Raw genomic sequence first — 14,085 nt, 5'->3', positions numbered from 1 at the left:
AAGACCAGACAGGGTAAATGCTCCAGTCAGAGAGGGCTTAGAGGAGCTGGGTTCTCAGCACTGGTGCTCTGGTTTCTACCTCAGGAACTTGCTCGAGCCACTAAGTTCCCTTCACCTGCTTTCTTCCTGTGCAGTATAATGATGTTTTGGGTCATTCATCAGAAATTTATACAGTTCCTCCTATGAACCATTTGCCAGATCAGGTGAAAATACAAAGCTCTCTCTCCATGCATAACACACTAGCCAACGAAAACAAGGCTTTCCAACAGGCAACAATACTCCCTAGCAGTTATGGCTTTAGCACAACACTGACCTGGATTCAAATGGCAGTTCTACAACATACTAGTTGCAATACTGTGGACAGTTTAAATCAAACTCTCTAGACTTCAGTTTCCTGAACTATAAAGAATTCTTTTTATCTTATCAGAACTATAAGAAGATTTATTTAAACGTGCGTGGTTGAAGTTTGCTCATTTTCACTGGTGCATAAAATTTCACTAATTTTTTCTTCTTCTACCCATTCTCCTATCAATAATCCTTCGAGCTAATGCCCACGTTTTTGCTATTATCACCATTTCTATGAGCATCCTTGTTCATGTTCCTTGGTATGCTTCTCTAGTTTCCTAGGGCATATACCTAGGAATTAAAAATGCTTATCTACAGGTAAATATTCCTCTTTTCCAACTACTTTCAATTCATTTTCTAAAGTGCTAAACTTTAGAAACATAACACTGAGCTGGGAATTTGTAAAAAGTCCCAGAAGACTACATATAGCATGAACAACTTTACAAGAGAATCTATGACTACATGGATTAAGATCATCTGTTTTTAAAGGGCAGAAATGAAGAACACAAAACTCAAGACGGGGTTCGCTCCAGGCAGAGGAGATGCAGGAGGTCTGGTGGGGTTCTGGCTCTTGGCTCGGTGCTGTGCTCTTTTTGACTGTGTTTTCCCTTATGTTACATAAACTCTTTTCAACGTATGGAATAGTCCTTGAAAAAGAAATAGTACTCTAAAAAGTAACTAGCATTCCCTGTGTCCCATACAAGGTAAATTCCCAATAAATGGCAGTTATCGCTATAAAATGTGAGGAGACTGAAAGGGATGACAAGACACAAGGACAGCTCAACGCAAGCCGTGACTCACTCAGTTGAGGGAAAAGCGGTTCCCTCTGGAAGTGAGGCCACCTGGCTCCTCAGTATCCAGGGCTGTGAGGGACCCAGAAGTGTGGAAAATGGAGGTGCACTGTGCAGAGGGGAAGGAGATGAGGCAGCTCAGGTTCCAGAAGCACCAGGCACTGAGCTTTAAGGGAACAGGACGGATCCACAAGGCCAACATGGCTGTCTGCTAATAAGCACCCAAGGAATAGATGATTGATAAAACGCAAAGTTTGCTTTCTTGATGATGATTTTAAACAGTGTTCTAAAACAAAGATCATTTTGGCTGGAAAGAGAAAGGGAGATGGCAGAGAACAGAATAAGATAAACCAATTTAAGGGCAGGCAGAGAAGCTCCCCAAGGTGACTGAGAAGAATAAGTAAGCAGGGTAACAGAGAAGTCTAAGAGACTGTTAAGTACCTGCTATATGTCAGGCACTGAGCTCAGGACTCTTCTAACACACACATATGTATACATATGAGCACATATGCATGCATTATAAGTATGCTCATATACTGTAATATGTATCAGCCCAAAAAATACAATGCACAAGGGCTCATACTTTTCTTTTCTTCTACTGATCTGTTTTGAAAATGTGGTGCAGGCAATTACGGCCCATCTCTCCTAAATACTTCACTACGCATCCCTGAAGAATAAGAATACTCCCCAGAAGGATTTTGGGTTGGCTCAGTTGGTTAAGCATCTGCCTTTGACTCAGGTCATGATCCTCGGGTCCTGGAATCGAGTCCCACCTCAGGCTTCTTGCTCAGTGGGGAGGCTGCTTCTCCCTCTGCCTGCCACTCCCCTACTTATGCTTGCACTCGCACTCGCTTTCTCTCTCTGGCAAATAAATAAATAACACCTTAAAATTTAAAAAAAAAAAAAAAGAATATTCCTCAACTTAACCATATTATTAACATAGCTAGAAAGATTGATTCAATAATACTGTGTGACATAGAGCCTGTATTCAGATTTACACAACTGTCCCCAAACAACTCCTATAGATCTAGCCTCTACTCCTCCCCCAAGTCACCAGTCACATTCACTCATTATGTTACTTCTCTTTGGCCTCTTTTGATCTAGAATCACTTCCTCCCACCCCATCACATTCATCCACTTTTCAGGACACTGATTTTTTTGAGTCTTTAGAGAATGTCCCACACCCTGAATCTGCCCAATTATTCATCCATAATTAGCTTTTTGACAAGGCATTTTGTGTACATCTAATTGGATAACATCTGGCAGCACAAAATGTCAAGTTATCCCATTTGGGGTAAGTATGATCATTCTGTGACTGCCAGATATCCCTGAAGAAAAGGTACCATTTGTTCTTTCGTATTCTAAATGACTGGAGAGTGATACTTGCAGACTGGACTATCCTGTTCTCCTACAACCTTTCACCGACTAGCATTTCCCACTGCCTGAAGACTGCTGCCTCATCAGTTATTACACTGAGGTTGCAAAATGGTGACTTGCTAATTCTATCACTCATTCTACCTTTTTTAGCTGTTATTCTGTAAAGAAGAGCTTCCCCTAGTCTGCATCCTCCCTTTTTTAATCCCTATTCTTGTTTTTGGTTTGTTCTTTGTTTTTTGTTTTTGTTCTGCTTTGCTTTATTTTAGAGGGAAAGAGACAGAAGGGCAGGGAGTGGGGGGAGGGACAGCCAGAGGGAGAGGGAGAGAGAGATTCAAGCAGACTCCTTGTTGAGTGCGGAGCCTGAAGTGGGGCTCTATCTCACGAGCCTGAGATCACAACCTGAGCTGAAAACCAAGAGTCGGACAATTAACGGTGCCACCCAGGTGCCCCAACTCCTATTCTTAATACTACTTCCTTATTCTTAGTATCACTATCAACTCCTGAATTTGGCTTATTTTTCAAAGTACTTTAGTCTCAGACTGTCACTCTTGTTGATATCCAAAATGTCAAATTTAGAAGTGCCACCGAGGCAGGTCCCATGTTCCTTTTCTACATTTCCCTATTGGGTTGAGAGTTTCCTTGTTTTTTTGCCCACATGGTTTACCTCAACTAACCTTGTACTTTCCCTGTGCCTTAATAAAATCAGTCACTTCTCCAAGAAGCCCTGGTTCCTTTCAGTGGGCAGTAATACTTAGAAACAAGATGAGCTCACTGATACTAGCAATCAGTTATTTCTCCATCTAAGAGGGTTTTTACCTTTGCTATTTAATGATGGAAAAGGCTTGAACAAATTTATAGCTATGGGGTTGTTGTGACTTTCAGTCCTATGCGTTTTTACCCTGTCTTATTAAGGGCTTATTCAGGTTTCTACCTTGCAGGGAAATCACTTCTAGGCAGAAAGCAATAATGTATAAAGAGTAGAAGGAAGTCAAGAGTAGGCAGCAGAAAAGGGGGGGGGGGGGCATGGAGTAAAACCAAACCAGTCCAGGTCCAAGCAAGTCATAAGCAAAAACTACAATGGGGCACTCTTTACCTGGTTATTATCAGATTTCTCTCACACAGACATTACAGCTGAGGCAACACTAAAATGCCACTGAATAGCTCCCATGGAGCATGTCAAGAGAGAAGATGATTTTCTTATAACGTCCTTGACTGACTCATATCAAACTCCATTGTAAAGTGAAATAATCCTAAATGGAATGGTCTAAAAAGGACACACACACTCAACAACAGATCCCAACCTGTGGACGTAGGGCTCACAAAAAGGAAAGGTCTTTCATTTCACATACACTCAGTACCATCTCTAAGCTGCACAAAACTGCATCTTTCACATTTAAGTTCCACTAATTTCAAAATGAATGTAGTTGCTTCATTATCACATGTTATGTGTAACAGAATATGAATTCATTCACAGATGTGGCTAATTCAGGTGAGTGACCATCACAAATATTTTATAAAAATCAAAGGTTACCCATTCTTCCCACATGGAGGAAGTACATCGAATGCTAGGTTTTCAAGAATGAAAATCCGTTTTTTTACAGCATTCTCACTCCTACCTAAAGTCCTGGGTATTTATAATATTTTGCTTGGGCTAAACATACAGGTGGCTGATGTTTAGCTAAGTAGTTAAAAGTATGGGTTTCCCAGAAATGAAAATCTATTCCCAACCCCACAGCAAAGGGATAAGCATTAGTGCCCTTAGCTCCAAGACTGGAAGATCTGAGTAGTGCATGTCTAACTGAGAAATGCAAACATCATCTCAGTGAGGCAAACGGGAGGTCAGAGATTCATTTCCTTTCCTGGCCCAAGGGAATAGAACCACGTATTAAAAACAATGCTGGAAAAACAGGCTGGAAAAAAAAATCAGGAATCCAACTAGCTCAATCTAATTTCAGACACAGAAGAATTATTTCCCTAAATTGTGAAGACTAGAATATCATAGCTTTATGTCACCTTCATCAAAGACTCAGGTTTGTGTGGATTGCTAAAGAAGACCGGGCAACACTTTGGGCTTCGCACTTCTTACTCCCTATCACTGAGTGTCACTTTTGATGACTAGAACAGAAGGACCATAGGCAGCACTGCCTTCACCCTACTCCATCAACACAAGCACTTTGGGGCCAAATACCCGAGGAGGCTCAGAGCACTCAGCCAAGTGTCTACCACGCCTCTTGTAGCCCTCATTTCAGTGCAGAACATCAACCTAAAGAAAGTCCTGGGCAGACTGAAAGTCCCAGAGACATTTGATTACTCCATCATCCGCTGAGTCACTATCTGAACCCACACTGTTCCCTCTGAGTCACACACTGCCAGGCACCAGGTATTGGATTCTTACAGAGAGGAGAACCCTATAAAGCAGCAACTACTACCCCCCCCCATTTTAGAGAGGTAAAAACTGAAACACAGAGGCACTTAGTAACCCAGAGCTATTAAGTAATTAAGCCATCTTTCTAACAAGGTCCACTGCATCCAATACGCATGCTTTTACCCACTATATTGCACTGTCTGCCTTCTTATTCTTATTCTTAGGGCTTAGTAAAGAAAGCCTACTTCACATTCTGAGACCTAAGGATTTGAATTACTTACTACTGACGAGTTACTCAATATGCAGTCAAGATCAACAGTAAAAGAGCTGACTAAATTCTTTTCATATGTCAAAATGATATCAAATACACCTACCATTAAGGGACTATTCCATTGCTTCTCAACTTAGGAACATTTAGAAATGTGTGGATATGGGGCGCCTGGGTGGCTCAGTGGGTTAAAGCCTCTGCTTTCGGCTCAGGTCATGTTCTCAGGGTCCTGGGATCAAGCCCCACATTGGGCTCTCTGCTCAGCAGGGAGCCTGCTTCCTCCACTCTCTCTCTCTTTGCCTGCCTCTCTGCCTACTTGTGATCTCTGTCTGTCAAATAAATAAATAAAATCTTAAAAAAAAAAAAAAAAGAAAACACATTTCTTTGTTGTCATTAATCACGGGGTGCTACTGGCACCTAGTGGATAGAGGCCAGGGATGCAGCTAAAAATTTTAAAAAGCACAACACAGCTCACCCACAAAGAGCTGGAATTTAAAAAAAAAAAAAAAAAAAAAAACAAAACTCAGCAGTGCAAAGGTTGAAAAACCTGAGGCCATGACAAAGAGTGTAGATGCAAAATCCTCACTGATCCAACAGGACACAGGTCCCACCATGCAAAATCCTCACTGATCCAACAGGACACAGGTCCCACCACAGAGGCTAGTGACAGGTGACCATTCTCGTGGCCTCAAAAGTTTGGTGCCTGGGCTACACCTTCCCCTCCTCTATCAGCTCCCATAATCTGCTAAGCATGAAGATAGAGCTTTGAGATCCTAGATGGGCCAGTCTTGCACTTTGCTACAAGTTGTAATTATTTTAAGGGCAATGGTTAGAATTAATAGTAAAAACTAGACTTGGGCATTAACAGTTTATTATCCATACTAACCCACTGTCCATTTATCATACATAATTGAAGAGTGGCTCCATTCGTACCAGAAACACACAGATTTATGATTCCCAAGAGTTTTAGTCTGTGAACAGGGAAGCACAGAAAGAAGGCCTGGTGGTCAAGACTGAGCTGAGCTTCTGTATTGGTGGAAGATGTTCACAGGTACCTGCAATTCAGTCTAAGAAGAGCATGCAGACATTTCTAATTTGAAAAATAATTAGCACAGCTCCTTATTTGAAGTATATAACCACAGCATTCATTCAATTATAAGTTAAACTGGAACATGTTTATCAGACTCTAACTGAAGGTGAAGTCAACAGGCCATAGTGACCAGGAGTTAGGAGGTTCAAGTGAGATCTAACTGAGGCCTCATGATTATAGGCAACCAACAAGCAAAGCCCTCCTTGGGCCAGGGACCTCTGGGAGTCCTTGATAGTATCCAAACCATCCGCAGCAGACCTGGGTTTCCCCCAGCAGCAGCAGCAGTCTCCACCACTTACTAATTAGTGTCATTGTTTTCATCACCATAATGAATGGTCCAATTCTATTCCTCTTCCAGCACATCAATGCACAAGACAGAAAGGTCAGTCAAAATCAAAAGTCACAAACACATTCATTTTACACATTTTTCAGAAACTAAATAAGAAAATGGAGGTTTCTCCAAGCTGTGGTACCTGGAGGCTAACTGGAAAAACTGAAGGTAGCCACACCTTGCAGACCTTCAAAACCTAGAGGAAAAACACTTGCAAACTCACACACACACACATGCACTTGCCCTTAAAGGGAAAAAAACAAAACAACAACAACAAAAAAACTGGCTAAGTGACTCCTAAAGACAAGATTCCAGAAACCCACAACTAACAACATACTCAATGAAGAGAAACTGAAACCCCTTCCTCTAAGATCAGGAACAAGATAAGGATGTCTGCTCTCACCACTTTTACTCAACATAGTATTGGAAGTGTTAGAGCAATCAGACAAGAAACAAGACATCCAAATGGATAAGGAAGAAGTAAAGTAAAACTGTCACCAATGGCAGATGACATGTTGCTACAGAAAACCCTAAAGACTCCACCAAAAAACTTAGAATAAATTTATTCAGTAAAGCTTCAGAGTACAAAATACACAGAAATCTGTTGTATTTCTATACACTAATAACAAAGTAGCAGAAAGGGAAATTAAGAAAACAGCTCCATTTATAATTGCACCAAAAAGAATAAATTACCTAGGAATAAACTTAACCAAGGAAGTCAAAGACCTGTACTCAGAAAACTATAAAAATACTAGTGAAAGTAATCAAAGATAATAAAAATGGAAGGATATATTATGCTCAAAGAATGGAAAATTAATGTTAAATGTCCATATTACCTTAAAAATCTACAATTCAATATAACTGTTATCAAAATACAAACAGCATTTTTCAGAGAAGTGAAACAAATAATGCTAAAATTTGTATGGAACCTCAAATTACTCTGTAGAGCCAAAGCAATCTTGAGAGAGATGAAAAAAGATGGAGGTAGCACAATCCCAAATTTCAAGATATAACACAAAGCTAGAATAATCAAAATGGTATGGTCCTAGCACAAAAACAGACACGTAGATCAATGGAACAGAATGGAGAGCCCAGAAAAACACACACACACACACACTTTTATGGTCAGTTAATCCATGACAAGGAGGATTATACAGTGGGGAAAGATTATACAGTGGGGAAAAGACAAGCTCTTCAATAAATGGTGCTAGGAAAATGGACAGCCACACACAGAAAAATGAAACTAGACCACTTTCTTATACCATACACAAAAGTAAACTCAAAATAAACACCTAACTGTGAAACTGAAACTAATAAAGTCCTAAAAGAAAACAAAGGCCATAATCTCTTAAACATTTGCCCAAATATTGTCTTAGCAACATTTTTCTAGATATATCTCCTTAGTCAAGGGAAACTAAAGTAACAATAAATTACTGGGACTACACCAAAATAAAAGGCTTTTGTGCAGCAAAATAAACCATTAGGGGGTCTAGGCAGCTCAGCCGGTTAAGCGTGTGCTTTAAGGCTCAGGTCATGATCCCAACGTCCCTGGATTTAGCCCTGCATCAGGCTCCCTGTTCAGCAGGGAGTCTGCTTCTCCCTCTACCCTTCATCTCACTCCTGTTCTCTCTCTCTCTCGCTCTCTCTCAAATAAATAAATAAAATCTCTTTAAAAAAAGAAGAAGAAGAACCCATCAAAAAAGTGAAAAGGCAACGTACTGAATGGGAAAAGATATTTGCAAATGAGATCTCTGAAAAGGGATTAGTATCCAGTATTATATAAAACTTACACAATTCAACACGAAAACAAAATAATATGATTTAAAAATGGGCAGAGGAGGGCGCCTGGGTGGCTCAGTGGGTTAAGCCGCTGCCTTCAGCTCAGGTCATGATCTCAGGGTCCTGGGATCGAGTCCCACATCGGGCTCTCTGCTCAGCAGGAAGCCTGCTTCCTCCTCTCTCTCTGCCTGCCTCTCTGCCTACTTGTGATCTCTCTCTCTCTCTCTCTCTGTGTCAAATAAATAAATAAATAAAATCTTTAAAAAAAAAAAATGGGCAGAGGATTGAATAGACATTTTTCCCAAGACATACAGATGGCTAACAGACTTATGAAAAAATGCTCAACATCACTGCTCAGCAAGGAAATACGAATCAAAAATACAAGGAGATTACTGTCAGAATAGCCACTATAAGAATCTGGAGCCCAGCAGAAAATAGGTTTCTGAGAAGCAAGGGGAAGCAGTAGTAAGTTACAGAGGAAAAAACAGTAGCTTTACAAAATAAACTAGCATGCTTATAATGAATTCTCCACCCTTCCCCCAAACACACCTAAGACCTAAAAGCAGAGGACATTGCTTACACCAAGCAGTCACAACGTTGGGGAGAGAAGCAGGACCAAGAGTCAAGGTGGAAGACCTTCTAAGATATCCAACTGACCAGAGAATAAGAAAGGCCAGAAGCCTCTTGACAACTTAGAATACTACTGAATAGAAAGTACTTTTTAAATACAAAATATCTTATGAAATAATCAATAACATAAAAATTATAAAATATGACTATAAGACTGAGTAAGCTGCTATACAATAATCCCCTTCCTATTCAACTCATTCTAACATCTTTGGAGACCATCTAGGATATGACAGATTGGTACCATAAAGGGGAAAGGAAAAAAAAAAAAAGGCAGGGGAAAGAAATCTGCAATAATAAGAAAATAGCTTTAATAAGTTTAGAAATGTACACAATATAATTACACAATTACACACATCTTTTTTTTTTCCCTTAGAGAGAGAGATAGAGCATGCATTCAAGCAAAGGGGGTGGGGGGAGGACAGAGAAAGAGAGAGAGAAAGATAATCTTAAGGAGACAGAGCACAATACAGGGCTCGATTCTAGGACATGGAGATCATAACTGGAGAAGAAATCAAGAGTTGGATGCTTAACCAACTGAGCCACCCAGGCGCCCCTGATAACACACATCTAAACTATGTCTATTGACATAAGAATCATCTAGAAAACAAATATTTATGTCCTACAAAAATATCTGTGGCACCTTGGTTTTTCAAATTTTTGATGCTGAGATGGTAAGGAGGGATGATATCAGATATCAGATCATATTGTTACTTTGTAAGAACTAACAAAGGACAGAAAGATGATGCTCGTCACGGGTTAGTAAATGGGTATTGATAAGAGTAATCTGAAAGCAATCCATTCTCCATATACATTCGTTTCTAATTATAAGATATTTTAAATATATGAAAATAAAAGTACACCAATTGATACTGGTAACACCAATGCACCCAACTACTAGGTGTTAACTGATAATAACATGGTTGTTTCAGAATTTAAGACATGAAATACCTGAGACACAGCTAAAGCCCAACTACCCTAAGCCATCCCTTGCTCCTCCTTCCCTCCCCAGGAGTGAGCCTGGTCCTGAGATACGACCAGGTCATGCTCAGTAATGTTGTGAATCACATACAGTATAACTCCACTGAGCTTAATCTTGTTTTGTTTCTAAAGAGAATTCCGACCTTTTTAGGAATATTCTAGGTAAATATAAGGTGTTCTTTACCACTTGTTCTCAAGTAGACTTCTATATTGTAATGAAATCCGTAATGGATAAACTCTGAAAGAGCTTTGATTTCCACTTTATCTAAAAGCAGGTTATTTCCAATCTCGAGTTGCAATTATAGCAAGGAAAGCCACATTTTTAACCCTCCTCACCAAATATGTTTGAAATGTCTATGTTCAGGGCTTGAAAAAAGAATTTACTACTCAAAGAGGGATCACCAGGCTAGCAGCATCAGCATCACACACAACTCCAGGCCTCCGGAATCTGAGTCTTTCCATTAGCATGATCTCCAGACGACATGCCTACACATTAAAGTCTAGAATGGTTTAAAGAACTCAGAAAGGTGACAACATAGACCAAGGCTGAACCAAATCAACCACCATTCTGCCAAACTTATCTTCTTCCTATCAGACAATATGGCTTTCAGGAGTTCTGTCTGCAAAGTCCACACATCAGTCTCATTGGACTGGCTCTCGACCACCGCAGACCAGGCCTCCTAGAAGACATTGGCAATGCCTAGAAACATTTTTGTCATAACCCGGGGGGACAGGTGCTACTGGCATCTAGTAGACAGAAACCAGGGATGCTGCTAAACATCCTACAATGCAGAAGGCAGACCTCCACAACAAATAATTACCTGGCCCAAAATATCAACAGTGCAAAGATTTTTGAAAAAACAACTAAAACTAAAACTGAAACTCTTCCTCAATTTCCTGACTAAAATAATTGCCAACTGCAGTAATTTAATGAACTGATTTGAGCATCCACATCCCATGGGGTAAAAAGTAAATCAGTAACTATGAACAACTTCACATCCAACACTCTGAATAGTGTAAAGTTCCCACAAGACCTCATACCAGGGGCGCCTGGGTGGCTCAGTCAGTTAAGCATCTGCCTTCAGCTCAGGTCGTGATCCCAGAGTCCTGGAATAGAGCCCCACATCAGGCTCCCTGCTCAGCAGGGAGCCTGCTTCTCCCTCTCCTGCGGCCCCTCCCCACAGCTCGTACTCTCACTTGCTCAAATAAATAGAATCTTTAGAAAAAGGGAGAGTTCATACAAAATCAATAATCATCAACATTGACAACCAAGACCAATACAGTAAAACAACAAAGGTACATGTTGTAATATTTCATAATTATACAACCTAAATTCTAAAAATACATTGCTATCACATATCCTTGTGTAATAAAAACATTCCAGTATTCACTTAATTTTTCATTTTTCTCCTACCATACAGGATGATTAGTGAAGAAACACTACGGCCACTTCAAGATGACAAGCCCACACTGGACTAAATTGTTTCACTGAAACAAAACCTTCTATCAAAAAAAGAAAAAAATTAAGGTAACTGAAAAGACTGTCTATATTACCAAGAGCTTTATTAATTTTATGAAATTTCTTCTCCAGAGAAAGTAGAATTATGACACTAAGAATGGTGGAAGAAGATGGTCCATATGTAAGAAAGAGAGAGGTCACTGTGTATAGTTACACAAAAGAGGAGTAATGAGCCTCAGGCTGACAAAGCATGTTTTTATTAAAGTGAATATTTCTGGAGTGACCAATGCTTTGTATGACCTGTATTGACTAAATTCTGCCTACTAAAGAGAGCACCCAGAGGTTATATGTAATTCTCTACACTTTGAAATACTCAAAGTACCACAACCCTCAGACCTTATATCATGCTAAGGAACAAGGGCACTCACTTTAAATTAGATTAAATCTGTGGCACTAAGCCACAGTTCTAGCTGTGCAGCAAGATTGAGAGAAAGCAATTCACGGGCTCCTTTGAGACTTTAATAGCTATCTTTTGGTCTCATAAATCTCATTCCGCCACGTTCTTTAATTATGTTACCAAAGACCCAAGTGACGGAAGAAACTAAAATATTTCATTCCATTTCATTGTCCTTTACCTGGATTTGTGGGACAAGGAAGTCCCCCACCTAGGAGAAGCTAAAGACATACTCTTAAGTGGATCCTTCCCCACTTTTTCTTCCTTTGCCTGTCTCTCATCTTTAACAGGATGTGACAAGCTGTTTAGAAAGAGTGAACCAACCAAGAGCCAGGAACAGAAAAGGAAGGGTAGTTGGATCACATGAAGACATCTTTGTTTTCTTTCTGATTCACTTGGTTCTTATTTTTGTATCAGTGTATAAAACCAGCATCAATATGTGACTATATCCTCCACTTATGAAATGATTTGAAGTTTTAGTTAGGACCCTTCATCAGGACATTGAGTCATCTCTACATTAAAGATAAGGAGAGACTGGGCAGATGTTACTAGGTCCAAGTGACACAAACAGGTCTCTATCATGATCTTGTCCAGCTTTCCATCCAACACATATTCCTGCCTTTTGCTTTCAATATATAATTGTCCTCACTTCCTGTAGATGCCTCAAGATAGCTTTGTTTTCACACATCTCTCAATTTATCACTGTATAAAAGGCTGCCATACTCTGAGACACTAAGACCAAGTACAGTAAAACATGAATTAGAGGACACAATGCCCTACCACAAACACCAATGCTCAAGAAAAGAAATATTTAACAGTTTAAAAATTACTACCAGAATTGTCTTGGGCTTACTTTCAGCTCATTCCTCATGTGGAGTGTCCCTTTGTCTCTGCTGTGCCTAACCAAATAACAACACAAGCAACAGTGATACCCTGCTCTTTTCCCCAATCAGCATGTATCAAACCTTTCTAATCTAAAACAGCAACTCTTACCTGTGATTGCTTCAAAACAGCAAGAAGGAGTTTGAGGGGAAAAGACCAACCAAGCCTTTAGTATTCACTCCATTTCAGAAGGCTCTTCTGCTCTAGAAGTTCACCTGGATCAGTTGTGCTCCTCCATCAACCTCAAAGAGAGGAGGGGAGCTAGGAGGCAATAATGCACATCACAAGAGGATCTGTGCTCAGATTCTCAAAACTTTCAGGATTCTGAGAATGCAGTTCTGGTCCCATGACATCAGGTCATCAGGAGAGAAGACCAATTATTTAGTAGATACACTCATTGCCATAGTAGACACTTAAAAACAGAAAATGTAGCCCTTTGCTTACTACCTAAAATTTGGAACAGGTTACAGAAAACCTACAGAGAAGCAAATGAATACAAACTACTATGATCACAGCCAAGTGCAAGAAGTGAGATTCCCTTCCAAAGGAAGTGCAAGGAATGATAAAATCAAATGGCTAAGAATATTTCCACTTTTGCTGTATGGTATGCATGAAGAAGAAAACACAGAACCAATGTATTCTTGTGTAAGAAATAGCACACCAAGGGGCACCTAGGTGGCTCAGTGGGTTGAGCCTTTGCCTTCAGCTCAGGTCATGATCTCGGGGTCCTGGGATCAGGCCCCACATCAGGCTCCCCGCTCAGAGGAGAGCCTGCTTCCCTTCCACCCTCTTTCTGCCTGCCTCTCCGCCTACTTGTGATCTCTGTCAAATAAATAAATAAAATCTTAAAAAAAAAAAAAAGAAAGAAAGAAATAGCACACCAAGTTCGCACATATGATTGTTTTATTTGGAATGTGATTGAATTTCATACCCACGTTTCCAAACTTAACTTTCTCACATGTCCCTCATTTTACTAACATAGTCACTCACTCACTGTGTTATAAAACACTGTGCTTGGCACCAGGAATACAAAGATAAATAAGATATATTCTCTGATCTCAAAAGAACCATTATCCTCTACAATCATTCTTTCCCACAATCCCTGGCTACCTATAAATTTCTCAAGAGCAAGGATTCATGTCTTAAATTCCCAGATTGCCTGTCCTTTTATTACACAAATATTTTAACTATCTAATGTCCTAAACATAATGCTAGAAATACAATGGTTAAAAATGAAATGATCTCTCTATGAAAGGGCTTACCACAGAAGGGGGAAAAAAATGGAAGGGGAAATGAGCTTTGAGACAAAGAGAAAGGCACAGAACCAGGAGCACAC

The 14,085-nt window shown here is 40.0% G+C and overlaps 2 protein-coding genes across 7 annotated transcripts in view; one reads left to right on the top strand and one right to left on the bottom strand.

Moving 5' to 3' along the window:
* The window catches only part of MED12L (mediator complex subunit 12L), a 317,830-nt gene that overhangs the window by 181,367 nt on the left and 122,378 nt on the right, over positions 1 to 14,085 (bottom strand). The window lies entirely within an intron of this gene.
* The window catches only part of P2RY14 (purinergic receptor P2Y14), a 53,103-nt gene that overhangs the window by 35,989 nt on the left and 3,029 nt on the right, over positions 1 to 14,085 (top strand). For all 5 annotated transcript variants that reach the window (XM_044251614.1, XM_044251613.1, XM_044251617.1 and 2 more), the window contains one exon: positions 11,376 to 11,482. The gene's annotated coding sequence lies outside the window, so the exon portion shown is untranslated. The remainder of the gene's footprint in view (positions 1 to 11,375; positions 11,483 to 14,085) is intronic.

The sequence above is a fragment of the Neovison vison genome, chromosome 6 (genome assembly GCF_020171115.1).
Source record: "Neovison vison isolate M4711 chromosome 6, ASM_NN_V1, whole genome shotgun sequence".
NCBI classification, from domain to species: Eukaryota; Metazoa; Chordata; class Mammalia; order Carnivora; family Mustelidae; genus Neogale; species Neogale vison.
The sequence above is the reverse complement of the archived record's forward strand: the minus strand, read 5'-3'. Positions and strand labels throughout refer to the sequence as shown.